The 19,780-nt window shown below is 31.9% G+C and overlaps 1 pseudogene; it reads right to left on the reverse strand.

Annotated features, from left to right (window-relative positions):
* Positions 1-18,403: 18,403 nt before the first annotated feature.
* On the reverse strand, positions 18,404-19,106 carry LOC114097571 (RNA-binding protein Musashi homolog 2-like; annotated as a pseudogene).
* Positions 19,107-19,780: the final 674 nt, after the last annotated feature.

A 19,780-nucleotide genomic window follows, 5' to 3' on the forward strand; every position in this document is an offset into this window, starting at 1 on the left:
TATTTCTCAAGTTCACACATGAGTTTTATAAAGTTTTAATCATTATATTTGGTCTGTAATATGTAATGTGTTCTCAACTAATGTATTATAGGACTGTCAATTTCAGAGAATCTTCCACAGATGTAGCAGCAATTTTAACAATTTTGTTTCATATATGTTTTAAGACTTATAGTACAATTTAGTATTTTGCACTGTTTATAAATTATTTTATTAAAAATCAATAGAAGGCATTTGTGATGTTAATATATTTGAAAAGTAATTATAATCTAAACATGTAATGAATTGAATAGATTTAATTATTTGTGTGTATGTAGAAATTAAATTTATAGCATACCCGTTTCCTTCCTGATGTCTGAACTAATGCAGAAATAAGGTCAAATATAAAATGCCTTATTATAAATATGTTACTTATATGTGAAATCCAATTGGATTCGAAAACTAAAATAGCAGCACATGATGAACAACTCCTTCCAAATACAATTCCTGTTCCTCATGAGGACCTGACTTTCTAAAATATGAAGAAGAAAGAAAATGAACATATGCTTTCTCTTTAAAGTCTACTGCAAAAATCAAGAGAGAAAGTTACAGAAAGAATAAACAGGGACACTGATAGAGACAGAGAGGGAGAAACATTAAAACTACATAGTTTATTCTTTCAAAATTTACCATTAAATAAGGGCACTCTATTTTTATTAATGAGAATTTGAGGAGATACACAAAAGTCAGGAGTTATAAATGACTGGGTTTCTTCCACACAATAATGCTAAGAATAGAAAAGAAGCTAGGAGAAGGAGAAGACTTTTATTTCTGCATCTTCCCTAAACATATTTTGTTGTTTTTTCTGTTTGGGGGAATCCTTGATTTTCACTTTAGATTTTTTTCTTCCAATACTATATATATATATATATATATATATATATATATATATATATATATATGGTCAAGAATTAATCACAAATGTTTACCCTAAGACCACATGACTCTAAAAGCTTATATTTAAGTCACTGTTTAGTTGTCTATTCCAAAACCTGTTTGATTACATAAGGTGGTATGTATCAGAGGTTCTACAATGACATCAAAGGATATGAAGCTATTTCAAAATTGTCATTTGAATTAGGTACCTAAATTTGAGAATATAGTCTTTATAACTATCAAAGCATTTGCATATGTTTTTATTCAGGGAGGGATTAAAACTGAATTTTAAATTCCCTTAAAGGTTCAAACCCAAAGAGTCAATTTCCAAAGAAAGTAATTTCTGCAATAAAATCCTCTTATTTTGTTAAGTGAAGAGCTATATATTTAAACTAATCCTCATAATATTTTATTCTGTTCAATCTCTGTCTATGGAGATTATGATAAGAAATTTATATCCTTTCAGTAAATATGGCCTGGTACTTTTTCTACAGGAATAAGTTTGATTCTTTCATAATTTAAATGTTACCTTTGTCTTCCACATGCCAAATTTTATTTATATTTAAATTTTGTAAAATGTATTTTTAAAATTTATAAATAAAGTGTACATATATTTATCTCATAAAATATGATACTTTGAATTATGTATACATAATGGGATGGCATATGAGCTCATTAATTTGTGCATTACATAATACACCTTGTGTATGTGTGCAGTGAAAAATACTTGAAATCTATTATTTTATCAATATTCAAGAATAAAGGGCTGATTGTATTTCTCAGTGGTAGACCACTTGCTTAGCATACAGGAAGCCCTAGGTTCAATCTCCAGCACTGGAAAAAATAAAATAATGTGATACATTGTTACTAACTATAGTAACCATATCACATAATAGATCAATTAGATTTATTCTTCTATCCAAAATTTTCTATTATTTGACCAATACCTCCATATTCTCACTACTGTACCTCTTTCAAACACTAGTAAATACCTATCCTTTACTTCTGAGTTCAGCATTTTTTTAATTCAACATGCAAATCTCACATGCCCAGTTTTTTAGAATAAAGAACAAATTTTCCAATTACTATTTTTTCTGAAAAATCACTAAATTTTTATTATGCTTATCCAAACACATTTGACAAAATTAACACATGGATGAAAATATTAAGACAGCAATGCAACATTATTTTTGTGATGAAGGATATACATAGAAAAGTATTGTTTTAAGATTTGAAAAGATTTTAGAAGTTTTCAGATCATCATTTAAGGGTTTACCACTTATGAATTTAAATTAAACTAGGACAGCTTTCCTGGCCACTCATTGCAGTTTATTTAATTCATTTAGTACATTAGGTAGATCATACTATGAATGCTGCCTTCTGTCAGCAGATAGTCCATGTGCTTATCACAGTCCATACATTCTCTCTAACCATAGCAATAAATTAAATTATCCATTGTCACTTAAATCAGTTGTAGCTATGTGGAAATAAAGTGCACCATCTTTGGAACCAGCCCATTAAGACTACCTACACAAATTTCTGCTCTTCCTCTATTTTTTTTTTTGGTACTGAAGATGCATGTGGAATCCAAATCCCTAAGGGATTGTGGAAACACAAGTTGAAAAGTGCAAAGCTCTCAGAAGTCAAAAGAGGAGGCCTAATGGTATAAACACAATATGATGTGTGTGTGTACACACATATACAATTAACTGTTAATAGATGAGAACAACAATATACCTTCTATTTTAGGTCTCTGAGATAATGTTTAGAGAGATTATCACAATTTACATTGCATAATATAGAAGAGAATATCTAAAACAAATTCAAGATATATATCTATCTATATCTATATATCTATATATATATATAGATATAGATAGATATATAATCCAAAATACATAACACACATTTGGCAGTAGGAAAACTAAATAAATACAGCAAGGTTAAAGTTGGAATGATGCCTTTTATACATTGCATTATTTGGCAAAAAGTTAATTGTGAAGTATTGGAACTAATATTGGGAACTCGGTGAGTTGGCTAAGAGTCAACTATTTGGATAGGATCAGAAAGCAAATGTTTTATGTTTGCATGCTATACAGTCTATGTCACAATTATTAAAATTTACTATTATAATGAGAAAATATTTACAGAATATTCACAAAAAAATGGGTCAGCTTAGATTTGGTCCAGCTGGCACTAATTTTTCAATCCCTTCAAGTTAAGTTTTCCAATGCATGAGAATGATCATAAACATTGAGTGGGGAAAGGAGAAATTCAGAAACCCTATAAGATTTTGAACCATAAAATTAGTAAACCATTGTACAAAAATTAATTTAGTGGCATTTTGCCTTCTCATCCAGCCTACTGTTTCAAATAGTTTTATTACTGTAACTATTAAGTTGAAAGATCAAGGCATAGGGTAAATAATCAATTAACTAAATCAGATTAAGAATTATATCTAGTGAAGAACTTTGTGAGTTGACTATCATATAGAACTGACAATAAATGCACAGTTGACAAGATGGCTGTTAATTTTTTAGATGAATTGCATTGCTGGAGAAAATGCAAGCCACAAAAGATAAAATACACATACATTACAAATCTTTGGGGTTTTAAAACAACTTTTTTAATATTTCCAAATATGCATCAATGATAGGTGAACATCTATAATATGCAAGGCAGGTATTGATTGTCATTCCTCAATATTCTGTGGAATTGATTCCAGGGGCTGCTTAGATACCAAAATGTACAAGTCCCATATATAAAATTGCATAGTGTTCACATATAACTACACACAAATTCCTGTGTTCTTTAAATCTTCTCTAAATCATTTTTTAAAATAACATAATGTAAATATTCTGTAAATAATGATTATGTTGAATAATTTATGGATTAGGAAAGAAAAATGTATATGCTCAGTACAGAAGCAAATTTTTTTCTAGTGTTTTTGATCCATGGTTGGTTGAATCTATAGTTGTGGAAACATGGATACAGAATGTTGTATACACGGAGAATAATATTATGAGAAAATATTCACAGAATATTTGCAAAAAATGTGTCAGCCTAGATTTGATCCAACTGGCATTAATTTTTGACTGTCTTCAAGTTACATTTTAAAAGATAGGAGACCAATGAGCAAAGGAACCCTTGCAAAGGAGTAAAGTTATATACTTATCAAATAATTTCTATCAACAATCCCAAGATGATCATTTAATTTTGCTTGGTTTTCATTCTGATTTTTCAAGGGGGAGCTTTTTATATGTTTTATGGAATTTCTATTTCCATTCCTCTATTGTACAGAGACTATATGCAGGGATGGGACTTAGGATGAAAGATAAACAATTTTGTTTATATCTCAAACCACAAGACCAAAGAAGTTACATGAATACATCATGTAAAAGTCTTCAGATCACTAGTAGATCCTGGACTCTCACTTGAATGCAATTGATGGAACTTTGGATCACTTCTCTTGGGGAAGGTCAATTGTCTGTTTCATGGCTGAAAGAGGCAATATCTTTGTGACCATGTGGAGAAAAATGAGGTGAGAAATACAGACACATATGGACCCAGCAAAAATTTTCTTCTACCTACCTGCAAAGATAGACCAACCTTCAAACATCTTTGTGTCTGGTATTATCATGTGAATGAATTTTAATCAATATAGAGTAATAGAGACAATATAGTCACTAATCAGACTATTTCAAACAATAAAATCTTCCTACAAGTTTTTTCACACTCTTTCTCTTATCATATGATGTAGGATATCCAACAGAGTATATCCAACAGGATATTGAGACTCTTGAGATAAATGGGGAAAGTCTAGATACTTTAATCTCCAGAAAGAACACCAAAGTGAACATCATTATCTAATGGTTAATAGTAGGATGGGATTATTTTATTTTTCCTGTTAGGTGTTTGAAATAGTCTAAGTTTTGTGTTTTTCTGTTGTTCTTTGTTTTGTTTTGATAGTTTCTGTATTTTGGGGATTAGAAATTTTTAATCATTTTTATGATAGTCTTTGTCAGGTTCCCTTCCATGGAACTGTTTAGGACACAATCATTTCTTTCTCACCATTGTTGACTAGTGCAAGACACAGGTGAGTTTGAAGGATATGAATGCCTTTTTCAGTATGCACAATGTAGATCATACTTAAAGCCATCTGTAACTTATTTTTTATTTTAACTGACAAAAAATATGTAAATATGAATGGGGTACCATATGATAATGCAATGTGTAAGTTTTGTAATGTTCAAATCATAGTATGCATACTTTTCTCCTGAAATATTTACAATTTATCTCTGATAAAAACTTTTAAAAGTGTTTTTCTTTTGATTTTGAAAGTTATACAACATAATATATGAATATGAAGAAAAGGAAGCCCTTGTACATTGTTGAAGGGAATGCAAATTAGCACAGCTAATTTTTAAAACACGGTGGAAGTCATTCAATAATTAAAAATGTAACTACCATATGATCCATCAATCTCACCACTTTGGATATATATCCAAAATAAAAGAAACCAGTATATCACGGAGACATTTGCACTCCTATGTTTATAGCAGTAGTATTCTCTATAGTATTATTCTCCATAGCAAAAAAAATTAAAACAAACTTGATGATTGGGTAAAGAAACATGGTACAATGAAACTTATGCGCCTATTATATTATGGGGGAGAGGTAGTACTGGTATTAAACCCAGGGTGTTTCTTGTCAGGACTGCTGAGTTCTTGCCAACTTATTAAATAATATAAAAAATATGAGTGGTATAAACAGAAAGAATAGCCTTTTTAAAATCAAAGGTCTGCCTTTAAAGAAATACAATCATGTTTTAAGATCACATTTTTTTTTTGCATAGCACTACTAACATTTGCATGTGGGATAAAAACCCAAATTATAATATGTTCTGGACTCCATTATCTTTTATTTCTTTGCTCATTTATTTAAGAAAACAAGCATAATGAATTTTACACCTTCATAACTTTGAAATTATTTTTTCTAAGAGGTTATATATTCTTGATATTGAGATATAATACATTTTGAAAAACTAGCTTAAACATTATTAACTTTTATCTTTCTTATCTACCACCCCAAGAAGGTCTTTTCTTATGAGTCTTTTACTGAATTAAAATTACTAATACACATTTGATTTTGGTACTAGACAGAATTCAATCATTTTCATTTTAATTGAATGTGATACTTCAAGAATTCATAAATAAATCCATATCAATGCAATACTTCATCTTAAAAATATTAGCATCTGAGTGTCTGAGTCTTACTGTGCAATCAATAAATATTTGGCAAAAAGATGAATGTATGAATAGTAATATTAAGAAACTTGAATTTGGCTTATAAAATTTTTCTAGCTGGGTAATCTTCAATAAGGACTAAAAATAAAATAAGTTATTGTGAAAAATAGCTATTTATCTTAGAATAAATCAAGGATAAAATAATATAGACAAACTTTCCTTGGTATTTGATATCAGAACATATTTTAAGATTCAAAATCTCCCATGTATATTGTATTTATATAAAATTTGTTTTTTCTGGTTTTATTTTTAATCTTAAGCTTTGTAGATATTCTCTGATTATAATTCAGTAAATGAAAGTTCATTTATTTCCTTTTTGTTTCTGATTTTATAACTTTGATTAGCTCATTTGTATTCCAAATTTATTTTGAAATACTACTTCAAATATTGACCATTTCAACTTTAAATCTGCTCCTAAGTCTTCAAACTAATTGTTCTTACAAGTAAATATATTTATGTTTGTTTTACAAAAATAAGGCTTTCTTATAAAGCATTATCTTTATACTTAATATACTCTTATTTATGACTTTTATTATCTTTGAATAGATATAGAAGTAATCTTAAAATGAACAATATGTTATTGATATTATTTTGATACCTAAACAAATAATTAAAGAATATTTTTAAATATCTGTATTGCCCATTATAAAAAATGATAAATAACATGTACTATGTACCAGTAGAGAAAGTAATTATAGATCAATTTATGTTCTGAAGTTGATAAGTCCCTCCTGAGTAAGAATCTTCATCTTTGAACAGAAAGGTTAATAAGTCATTATTTATTCATTTATTTTTAGTATCAGATTTTGTTGCTTGTACTAATGGAAGATCAATTAATGAAATAAGTAAACTGCTTGTTCATGTTTTATAAAATTTGCACATTATAAAGTGAGGAAGTCAATAAATACATGTACACACAAATGCACACATATGAAAATATTGCACCTATAGAAAAATACTACCATGTCTTAAGAGTGAAAAGGACTCAGAGGAAAAACACAACTATATCGAAATAATTTTAACCTTTACTCAGAGTTTGTAGGAAAGTTAAATGAGAATTAGTTTGAGCATGATGAATTTTGAGAATAAACTGTTGTGAGACAAAGTCTATATCTGGAAGACCGGTTAAGTGAGTATTGATATAATTCATATGGCAGACAACATGGGATAACGCATATAGAATGAAAACTGTCAGTTGGCAAGAAACTACATTCTACGTATATTCTGAAGGTAAAACCAAGAATATATTGAAAAAAGAATACTATAAAAGTTTGATCTGAGTCTAGCAAAAATGGGCCTATTTATTAAAACAATGTGTTAGTTAATTGTCCATCAATATAATAAATATCTGAGATAATCAACAAACAAAGGGTTTTATTTTGTTCTCAATGTTGGACATTTCAGTCCATGATCTGTTGGCTCCTTTACTTTTAGATCTGTGGTAAGGCAGTGCAACATGTTGGGGGATCACCTGGTAGGACGCAACTGCTAACTTCATGTTCAGGCAGCAAAAAAAGACCAAGAGGGCTATATGCCTAGAAGTAGGATAACTGCATCAAAAGTTGGATCCGTTTATTCCAAATTTTCTGAGGCAACTCCACACTGCTTTCCAGAGTGGTTGCACCAAATTTCAGTCCTACCAGCAATGGATATGTGTACCCTTTTCCCCACATCCTTGCCAATGATTATTGATATTTTTATTCATGATTGTTGCCATTCTGACTAGGGTGACATATAATTTCAGTGTGGTTTTAATTTGCATTTCTCTAATTGCTGGAGATGTTGAAATTTTATTTTTCATGTATTTGTTGACCATTTGTATTTCTTCTGTGAAGTGTCTGTTCAGTTTCTTTGCCCATTGGGGTCTTGATTGTTTCTTCTTGATTATTTTCCTTTCCTTTGAAGAAGTCACATCAATGTTTACAGCAGTTCAATTCACAATAGCCAAGATTTGGAACTAACCTAGGTGCCCTACAACAGAAGGAATGTAAAGAAAATGTTGTATATACACTCAATGGAATGTTAGTAAGCAATAAAAAAGAAAGACTTTATTATATTTGCCCCCAAATTGATGCCACTAGAGACTCTTATGATAAGGGGAAAAAAGCCAACCTCAAAAAAACAAAGGTTGAATGTTCTCTCTGATATGTGGGTGTTAACACAGAATAAGATGGGAAGAGAAAGAAAATAAGTTTATTAAGGGATGAAGGACAGGAATAGGAAAGACAGTGGAATGATTCTGATATAGCTTTCCTATGTACACACATGAATACAACACAGTAAGTTTCTACATCATGTATAACCACAAGACTAGGATCCTAATTAGGATAAGATGGACTCCATATTTGTATAAATAAGTCAAATCATACTCTAATGTCATATATAACTAAAAATAAAAATGATAAATAAATAAAGCAATTAAGTAAGGATTAAAAAAGAGTAAGAGGAAGTAGCTGGAGTCTCACTATCTCCAAACTCTAAAACGTTCCACCACCTCCCAGTCACACTGCCCTTAACACCTAGGCCTTCGGGGACTTTGCAGATCCAAACCACAAAAAAATGGGAAAGTATTTGGAATAATGGACAAATAGGAAATGTAAAAGAAAAAAATTAGTATACAAATGTTGATTCTGAATTGTATTTAGATGTCACTGAATAGGTAATTAAATGCAAGTTAAATGAATATCAGATAAAATATGAATTAAGAAACATTAATAGAGAAAAATAAGACAGCATAAAGGTGAAATAATCACTGCACCAAGAAGATAATATTGTAAATTCATACAGAGCTAATTATTTGTAATTTTGCACCATTAAGAGAAAATGTTGCCAAAAATAAATACAGAAATGGAGAAACCATGGAATGTATAATAATTGTGAAACACTTTATTACACATCTTTCCTTGTTCCAAATGCAACAAAATTGTCACAGATTATATAATTTCTGATCAATACAACAATTGCATAATACAAACTCTTCTGAAATATATGTGAAATTTCCCAATGTGTTATAAAGCAAAATTAGATAAAATTATAAAATTAAGTGTAATTTATAAGAAGTTTTTTTCATAGCAGACAAGGTGAGATATAAGCCAATACCAAAAATAAAAGGTTAAATGTTCAAATGTTCACTAATAAAATTAACCAAACTCCAAACTAACTCTCTCTCTCTCTCTCTCTCTCTCTCTCTCTCTCTCTGTATGTGTGAAAAATTCAATTTAAAATAATTCAAAGACCCATAAAATCATAGTATATATTAGAAAACATTTTGAATAAAATGTAAATTTAACTAGATTAAACTTTCAATGTTTAGTTAAAACCTTGTATACAAGGGTAGTTATGCCATAGCTACATATATTATAAAAGAATAATTAAAAATTATTTGTTTTAGTGTTCATATCAAGAGATCAGAACTGAAGATTAAACTTGGATATATCAAGATTTAAAAAGAGATCAAAAAAAGAATATTTACCTACTATAATAGTTACATATTATAGCACAGTTCAACCTATAGAGTAAAACTGACAAAGAAAGAAGAAAGCCCTCATTAGTAAACCAATGTATTAGTTAACTGTTTAATGCTGTGACCAAAATACCTTCAGAGATTCAGAGGTTCAGTCCATGATCAGCTGACTATTGCTTTGAGCCTGTGGTGAAGCATAACATTATGATGAATGCCTCATCTCATGGCTGAAAGAGAAAGGGAGAGGAGCCAGAACAAGATATATAATCCCCAAAGTCAATCCCAGTGACCTACTTCCTCCAGCCTCACTACACCTGCCTAGTTACTAACCAGTAATCGATTCAAATTATTAAGCCATCCAATGGATTAATGCACCGGTCATATGGAGTTGCATGCTAGTATTAGAGTTGTAGAACGGTCTTTTCTCAATATTTAATTTTCTTTGGGAAAAAAGAAGTGTGTCAAATCCAAGAAAGAAATGAAGAAAGTTTTATTCAAAGATTCAAAATATAATCACTATAAAATATTTCTTGGAAAGTGGGAAGGGATAGTCAATGCAGTACTAAATATGTCATTGCCAAGTGTATTTGCTACCATTAGTCATGTACTTAGGATTGAGTTCAGTGAATGTTCACACCCTGTCTCAGAAAACCTTTTGGTGGACAATTTATATCTACAACATTACAACTAGTAAATAATTTTGTATATTTATATGTGTGTATATATGTGTTTGTGTTTGCATGCACGTTCCATTTGTTATTGCTGTTTCTTACCCATCATTGCCTATATCAATTTTGTGACAAAAAGAGTAGAGAAATGATTTTAACCTGGATCATAACATTTCTAAGTTTGAATAAAGAAATAAAGAAATGTTATTAAATAATCAGAGATTTCAGTGTGATAACAAGAAGAGTAAGAGTATTGGTTGGGATTCCAAGCTAGAAAGTAACATGGAGTAATAATAGGACTAATAACTAGATTCCCCAGTGAAATTAAAACAGTGATGAGAGTTAGAGTACAGAAAGATGGGGTGGGTTTAGACAATGATGTTTAGAGAGTATTATCTTTGAGATGATAAATTTGTTAAATTATAAATTATTTTAATGGAAAGAAGATGAAACAGAAAGTGAGTTTCTGAGGAAGAAAGAAGAATAAGTATTTCACAGGAGAGGAGAGTAATCTTTTAAAGAATAATGTTGATTTCATCTCACTCTACCAAGAATAGCAATCATCAGGAATATAAGTAACAATAAGTGTTGGCAAGAATGTGGGGGGAAATATAAAATCATACATTGCCGGTGGGATTGTAAATTGGTGCAACCATTATGGAAAGTGGTTTGGAGAATCCTCAGAAAACTTGGAATGGAACCACAAGTTGACCCAGCTATCCCATTCCTCAGTTTATACCCAAAGAACTTATAATCAGCATACTCCAGTGACACAGCCACATCAATGTTTATAAGAGCAGCTCAACTCACAATATGTAAACTATGGAACCAACATAGATGTCCTTTAACAGTTGAATGCATAAAAAATGTGGTGTGTGTGTGTATGTATAAGTATATATATATATATATATATATATATATATATATATATATATATATATAATCCTTAAAGAAGAATAAAATGATGGCATTTTCTGGTAAATGGATAGAGTTGGAGAATACCATGCTAAGCAAAATAATCCAATCCTGAAAACCCAAAGACCAAATGTTTTCTCTGATATGTGGATGCTTATTCACAATGAGGGGTGGGAAGAAGGGGAAGGGAAAAAGAATAGAGGTACTTTGGATTAGGCAGAGGGGTATGAAGGGAGGGGGAATATGGGTATAAGGATGATAGTAGAATGAATAGGACATTATTATCTTATGTGCATATATAACTACATGACTGGTGTGATTCTACATCATGTACGACCAGAAGAATGAGAAGTTATACTCTATGTATGCATGATGTGTCAAAGTACATTCAACTGTCATGTATAACTAATTAGTACAAATTTTAAAAATCCCCCCTCAAAAAGAATAATTTTTTGGAAGGGATATTATAACAAAGGAATCCCAAGAATTCTGGCAGAATCGCATTCCTAATAGTTATAGTGAACCACTCCTACAGAGTAAAGAACAGTGGACAGAGCACTTGTATTTTACTGCAAAGAGGAGAGATTTTGAATTATATTTTGATGACATGAAATTTGGTGTTCATAGGTATGGGTGAATGAGACTTAACTGGAAAGGCAAATAGGAATTAAGAAGAAATTTAGTTTCTTTCCAGTCTTAGTATGAGGTTTGTTTAAGAGTTGTAGGAAGTATCCTCTGAAGAGAGCCTAGCTTTGGCTAGTGGAAGGCGAAAAACTAAGACTTCACACAATTGTTTGTGGATGTTGGAGGCTCTTGTTTTGAGGGGAATATGAAATCCAGAAGGTATTAGAGTACTAGGAGTTCAAAGGCATGAAAGTTGACATGAGAAAAATGAATATACACATATATACAGTAATAAGAATGCCAGCACTAAGGGTTTACTGATATAGATTTCTTGTATATAGTTGGTGACTGGCAAATATAGTATAATTGTAATTAATTGTGTGCCAGAAATTGGTTGGCCTTTAAGTACTAATGGATACATTTGGTATTATTTACTCACCATGAGTTGACTGGATTTTGGACCTTAATTTGGTTGGCTTATGTTATTTAAGACCAGGAATGGGACAATTTTGCTCTGAACCATTAAATTCTATTTAACCACTGGTAATGGTGGTGGTGCTGTATATGCGGGAGTTTACCACCAAATTTTAATGGCATTGATAATTGTATACTAGGTATCTTTCAGTTGAAGAAACTCTCCTGAAAGCTCATTATTCTTTTTAATGATGTGATTATAACAAAGCTTAAAACAATTACAAAGGCACAATTCATGCACCAGAATTGAACAATTAAGCAAATGGCTGGCAGATGGTGGGAGTCAAATTATTCACTATTGAAGTGAGATATTATAGGTAAGCAAGAGAGATGGCCAGATTAAAACATATGGCAATAGAATAGAGTTGCAGACATCAGTATAAACTCACACTCAGCTTGAAAGAGATGTTTATATACATAAATATTTAAAATTATGTAAACATAGGGGTTAGTATATACATGCCTAGTTCCTTGCATTCTCAGTAAAGAGGGCCTAGAAAGAGTACACATTTCAGTAGCAATGAACACACCTTGAACCAACGATGCATAGCTAGTACGTACTTATGATTTGAGTTAGTGTTGCGTAACTATGACATGAAGTACGGAGAATGACAATTTATCTCTGAGTTTTCCCACCAAAAAGACCCCTCATGCCTCTAATAAATACATGAGAATATCAGATGAAACTGTATTGATAAATATTCTACAAAATATGTGACTGGCAATCCTCAAAACTAGGTTTATCAAAAACCAGAAAAATCTATGTAGTGGTCACAGTGTACAGAAGCCAAAATAGACATGACTTAGACGTGCAGTATCTTAAATAGGATATATTAACAAAAAAAGACATTAGTATAAAACTAAGGCACTCTGAATAAAAGATGTGTAAATATTGGCTGGATATTTCCAATAAATATACCATAATAGAGAGGGAAAAGAATACGGTGGGTGGATAGTCAACTCCCTGTACTATTTTGCTATATTTCTGTAAGTTAAAGGCTGTTCTAAAATTACAAGCTTAGTTTAAAAAAATACTAAGGCATTTTTAATTAAAAAAAAATCACTCACCCTGTAAGGATACAATTAATCATATTGATACATTTGATAATTCAGATTGAGAATATTTAAATGGGAAAATATTGAGAAAAAGCACCATACTAAAATATCATAGAATATAAGATTACAGAACAAAATTCCCAATGTCTTAAAAATACTGCATAAAAAATATAAATATTATTAGTCCAAGTTAACAATGAATCTTGCCTGGACAATCACATAAACTGGTATCTTTCCATCAGCTCTAAACTTTCTCTAAAGATTAAAGATTAAATGATGTGCTCACAATGCAAATCTTAGGAGATCATTCTTAACTGATAGTCACTTCCATTTATCACAGAACAAAGCCTTTGGTGATGCATGTCCTGCCAAAATCAAATAAATATGCACCACTAGTCTCACACTGGCCTTTTCTGCAGTTTTTAATCTTATCATTCTAGTCACATGATACACTGATTAGAAGCACTAATTCCTCCTATTACATCTGATTATTTTTTAATTATTCTTTATATTTTTGCTCAGTTATCAATTTTTCAGAGACACTGCTACTTATTCACCAGTTTAGCACCTTATCTTTGTGAGACACACTTACAGGAATTTATTCCTTTTCTTCATAACACTGGTGGTATTATGAATCTTGTGAAAAATAAAAACGTCTGGGGATGTAGTTCAGTGGTAGAACATCCCTGAGTTCAATCTGAGTACCAAAAAAAAAAAAAAGAAAGAAAAGAAAAAGTTAAAAGTAAACAAAATCTAAAGTATGATTGTTGGGATACTTTCAAATTAAAAGTAACAACATTCTAAAATAATATAAGTATAGGCTTTTTAGAGACAATTTACTATTATGGAAATAGAAAGGACAAAACACAAATAAAAATGTTAAACAGCAATAGTAATTAAGGACATGTAAATTGAAACATTAAAAGACGATTTTCTTCATTTAAATTAGCAAAGAAAATTTAAAAAGATAATTAACTAGTATAGAGTTTAGTGTCATGCTCACTGATTCCTGCTGAGAAAATACATATATGTAAAATATGTAAGAAGGAAAACACTTTGAAAATATTTATATCATTAATTTCATCTCTTTAGCAGCAAGGGACTAACAATAAGTCATCATAAATGCACACAAAATTTTAATGTCTAGAATGAAATAGACATCGTTTTTGGTAATTAAATAAATATTATCCATTTAAAGCAAGATTAAGTCAATTAAGACATCTCCATTCAGTAAAATATTGAAATCCAAAGAATGGTTATGAACATTTTAAATGATACGGTAGACTTTTTAACATGCTTTATGTGCATATGAATATAGACATTTGAACATAATCTTGAATAGTGATCTATACCTAAATGTCTAAATAGTGTAAGCAATAAATTAAAGTGTTTAAAGTGAGTGGTAATGTCTTCATGAGAATATTGGCAATATTTTATTCTTCATTTTGATAAAGCAATAATAACTTTTTTTTTTAATTTTTTATTGTTGGCTGTTCAAAACATTACATAGTTCTTGATATATCATATTTCACAATTTGATTCAAGTGGGTTATGAGCTCCCATTTTTACCCCATATACAGATTGCAGAATCACATCAGTTACACATCCATTGATTTACATATTGCCATACTAGTGTCTGTTGTATTCTGCTGTCTTTCCTATCCTCTACTATCCCCCCAATAATAACTTTTAAATGTTCAAAAGTGTATCCAATTTCTTACTTATATCTTCTAGAAATTAAACTACTCATCAGTTGATATTTATTTTCTAAGTCTTGGACTAATTATTTGCATATTGGTTCATAAATGACATCGTCACTTTCATTTTTCAAGTCATGTTTTTCTTTCTTGAATGTATAATATAAAGAGTGAGACTAAGTACAGGGAAAATGCCATATTTGGCAATACTTATTTGGAAATATTTGGCTTGCAGGACCTTTCTCTTTGTCTTACAAGACCTATCCAATCTATTAAAAAATTTCATGGCCTCCACTTCCAAAATAATACTTAAATTTTTGAAAAAAAAAACACATGTATTTCTGAATCATCATTTTCATTCAGAAACAACTCATCACTTATTTACCCTTCCTCCCCCAATAAAGACTATTCTCAAAGCAGCAACCAGAGTTTACCTGAGTTAAGTAAATGGATGAATGGATCGATAGATATATATCTCTGCATTTCACTCAAGACTCTAATCTCTGATGCTTCTCCAGCCCTCTCTGTATCAAAGCCAGAGGATTTCATTAAGAAAGGATAACATTGGACAAAGACTCTTTCCAATGCAGCTTTTGGTTTTTCCCATGAATAGTGGCCACAGATTTAATTTTTCAAACCCAAACATAGGATGGAGGACCCCTTCTCTTTGTGCTTTTATGCGTTTATGTTTTATTTTCTTATAAAACATTTCAAAGTACCTAAATAACAAAAATAAAGTACATTGGAAAGTTTACATTTTTGATCTGCTTCAAAGTTGTCACTATCCAGAAGTACATACCTACATTTACGTAAGCATTCTGCACAGTTCCTTGACTAGGACAATGTATCAAGAATCCCCTATGGTGCTGCAAGAAAGCATATATAATCGATCAATCCTGGGTCTCTACCTGTCCAGTAGGAATTCATGGCTTCAAAGTGGGGATAAATCTAAGTGTCCTAGGCTCTTTTCTCTGTTCATTCCCTCTGCAATTTTTTTCTGAATATCTTTCAACTCACTTCATAGTTGCTTCTTTTCCTCTTAGCTTCATCAGAGCCATCCTTCCATTGATATACAAATCAGTATCTGTTTTCCTAGCCCTCAATACAATCTATACAAACTCCTACATTTATCAACATATGCTCTCTATTTATCTTCATTTTGATCATTTTTTCTTTGAATTTTTAAATATTAGGCCCTGAGAATTGAACTCAGGAACACATCACCACTGGCCTACCACAGCTCCAGTCCTTTTTATTTTTTATTTAAGTTGCTGAGGCTGACCCTGAACTTCAGATCCTCCTACCTAAGGCTCCCAAGTTGCTGGGATCACAAGCGTGAACCACAGAGTCCTGCATACTGCTTTGATTTTATCACATAAAATCAAGACCTGTAAATCTTTAGTCCTGGTCATCTTTATTTACTGGAAGTGTAAAATAGAAACAGGTATGTACCATGTTTTATGAAGAACAAATAAAAACCATTAATTTGTGACTTAAATGACAGAGAAAAATGGGGGAGGGAGGATCCACAATTTCTTCTGCTTTTTCTAATTTTGAGGCAATGGTTTTCATATGTTGCCCAGGTTTTGTTAGGTCAACATATTAAAACAGGAGGTTTTATTAAACTATCAATAAAGACATAGTTTAGGAAGCTTCATTTATTATCATTTAGTTCTAAAATGTAATAAATAATATAAAAGTAGACAACACATATATATATACAAATAATATTCATAATACATATTATGTACTTTCAATTGATATAAACACATATACTCTTCAGCAAAATATGTCAACATTTTTAGATGTTTCACACATTCTTAAATATTACATAATATTTAATATTGATAATCATATGTCCACATATCTAATTAATATCCTTTTTTACTTCCTGTCATGTATTATAATTATTGTATTACTAACTAGTAAAAATACATTTTTCATGTGATTTTGAAAATATTTTCCATTTCCTAAGTTAATAATGTTATGAATTCTCCCCCCTCCCCATGGTAAATACAATTTATTATTCTACCTCAGTTGCTTATAAGGGAAAAAAATAAAACACTATTAGGGATGAGCACAGATGAACTATACACAGAGCTGAAGAAAATTCACAATGGCTGGAATGTTTGTGAGGAAGCACATGAGAACAAGTTCACAAAGCAAAGTAAATTGTAGCAAACCAAAATAAGAAGTATGGAAGTGATCCATACAAACAAAAAATATTCATGAAAAAGCCTGTGGGAAAATTAAATTTAACTAACCAATTTTTACATCAAGCATCTTTAATGACATGAGCCAAATGACATGGCTGTCAATTACACAGATATTTAAATGTATGAATTTGGTCATATCAGATGCATTAAATGGAATCACATGGTCACTTCCCACAAACTAGGAGCACAAAGAGTTGACTCTTTGGATCCAACTGAGCTGTACACTCTTACTCCAAGAGAGTGCTTGTGTATCAAAGGGGGACATGGAGGGGTCAGGATCATGGAAAAAGATCCTTCTGGGGGTGACTATCAGGGGTACCAACAATGAGATGTGTCCCTCAATGCCTCCTCTCTTCCTAAGCCAGTGGTGCCATCAAGGAAGGCAAGGCTAGCGTGGGCAGGGAGACAGGAGTAGGAAGCTGGGAGAAGAAGCCTAGTGTGAAATGATGCCCACATCCACAAAAAATAGCAGTGCCAGGGTAAGCCTACTGTCTCTTCTCAGACAGATGCTTATTATGGTGACAGCCACTGAGAGACTAGCCCCAAACAACAAAGATACTCAGACAACCTATTACAGTTGTTCGCACATGTTTTCATAGAGGGGTCAGTGTGTGCTCTCACTTCTGCTATGATCCACCAGACAACACAGATGTTCCACGTCACTAGCCACAACCCTCTGGGTTACTAGCACTTCAGAGCTCACCCCATGAAATGTTCCGACAAGCTGTTTTGTCATTATTTTTTAAAAAAATTGACATCTTCTTCCTGGATCCTGAGACTTCTGAAGAGTCTCAGTTTGTAAGAAGTTCCCTTGGCCTCATTACATTCTGGGGAGCTGGGGGTGGAGTTGGTAAAAATGCATACAGATGCAAATGGGAAGGGACTAGAGAATAAGTTTTAAAAATAGAGTGAAGGAATGAGATCTTTTCTAAGAATTAAATACAGGAAAAATAAATTTTCAAACAGGCAGTAGGGACAGTGTTTCAGCAACAGCAGGGGTGACCCAGGCCCAGACTGCATTCTTTCTCTAGAAATGGTGATAAAACCCAATTTGCTATGACTCTCCTAAGAGTTAGTTGATAAAAATTATGTCTGGTGACATCAGCAAATATTCAGGGAACTGATAGCTGAAGCAAAGAGCAAGTCCAGGGTAGCCTCAACTCTAAGTTTCCATAAAGCTGGGGTAGCCCTTCAAGCCTAGGAGGAGTAGCAACACATCCATGGTGTAAGGCAGTTCCCTGCCCAGTCTCTTGTCCCAGGTGGGAACAACATGGCTTCTTTTGGTGGACTTTTCTTGTGTTCTACCATTTTATTATGGATCTTACAGAAATGAATCTCACAAACTTTCTCCACAACATATTCATTCTCCAAAGTGATGAAGCCAAACCCTCTGCGCCTGTTGGTGGATTTATCAAACACGAGCATTGCATCTTCCACCTTGCCAAACTACTCAAAATATTGCTTTACATCTTCCACTACTGTGTTCACAGTTAATCTGCCTAAAAATACTTTCTTTGTTGTTGTCATCATCTTGGATTGCACTCTGTGAGGAAATGCAAGTTTGGGGTCAGTCATCTTGGAATCTAACTCATAGTGGGGCAGACATAATACTTTATCTACATTTGGTGGATCTGTTAACTGGCATAACTAAGGCCTCTGAAGCATTTTGTAGTGGCATCTCTCATGACCATACATTCTCTAATTTCTCCAAATTTGCTAAAATAGTCTATAAAGCTATCTGGTGAGGTCTGCCAGCTCAGATCACCTATAAACATTTTACCGGGGTTGTGCTTAGTGCCTTCATATGGGAGTCTTCCTCCCGTGAAACACCAAACTCAACAGTGATTCCAGTGGCCGCCAGCTAAGAGCCCTAAGGTCAGCATGTTATAAATTCTTATGCACTTTCTCTCCCTCTTTCTGTACAAGTCACTTAAAATACCACTTTGGAAGTCACCAGAGGTGACTTTCATATTATTTTTATTAATAAAAATCTACTTTTGCCCTAGCCAAACTGGTTAAGACCACCAGGAGCAAACTTGAATATTGAAAAATTAAAGTTTACTGACCATTTCAATGATTGAAATTCTAAACCAGAGACACTAAGAGGATTCCTAAAAGATACAGAAGAAAATTGAATTATCACAGGTGTTTGGGAGAAGAGACAAATTTGGGTGAATTTAAATGAAGCTGACTTACCAGGAAAGCATGTGTGTAAAGAAGCCAGCTCTGGCGTGCAAAAGTGAACACAAGGTGATGTCTCCTTGCAAACTCCAAAAAGCTAAGGCTCATGTGGAACTACAGATCCTGAAATCTTTTATTCACAACTTTGTACCAGAGCAGTAAATTGAGGTGCTTCTCTAAATGAAAGTGATTTTTATCCTCCAAGTAAGAATATAATTATACCTTAGTGTTATAATATCAAACAGCAAACAATCTGTGAGTTTAGAAG

This window comes from Marmota flaviventris, chromosome 4 (genome assembly GCF_047511675.1).
Source record: "Marmota flaviventris isolate mMarFla1 chromosome 4, mMarFla1.hap1, whole genome shotgun sequence".
NCBI classification, from domain to species: domain Eukaryota; kingdom Metazoa; phylum Chordata; class Mammalia; order Rodentia; family Sciuridae; genus Marmota; species Marmota flaviventris.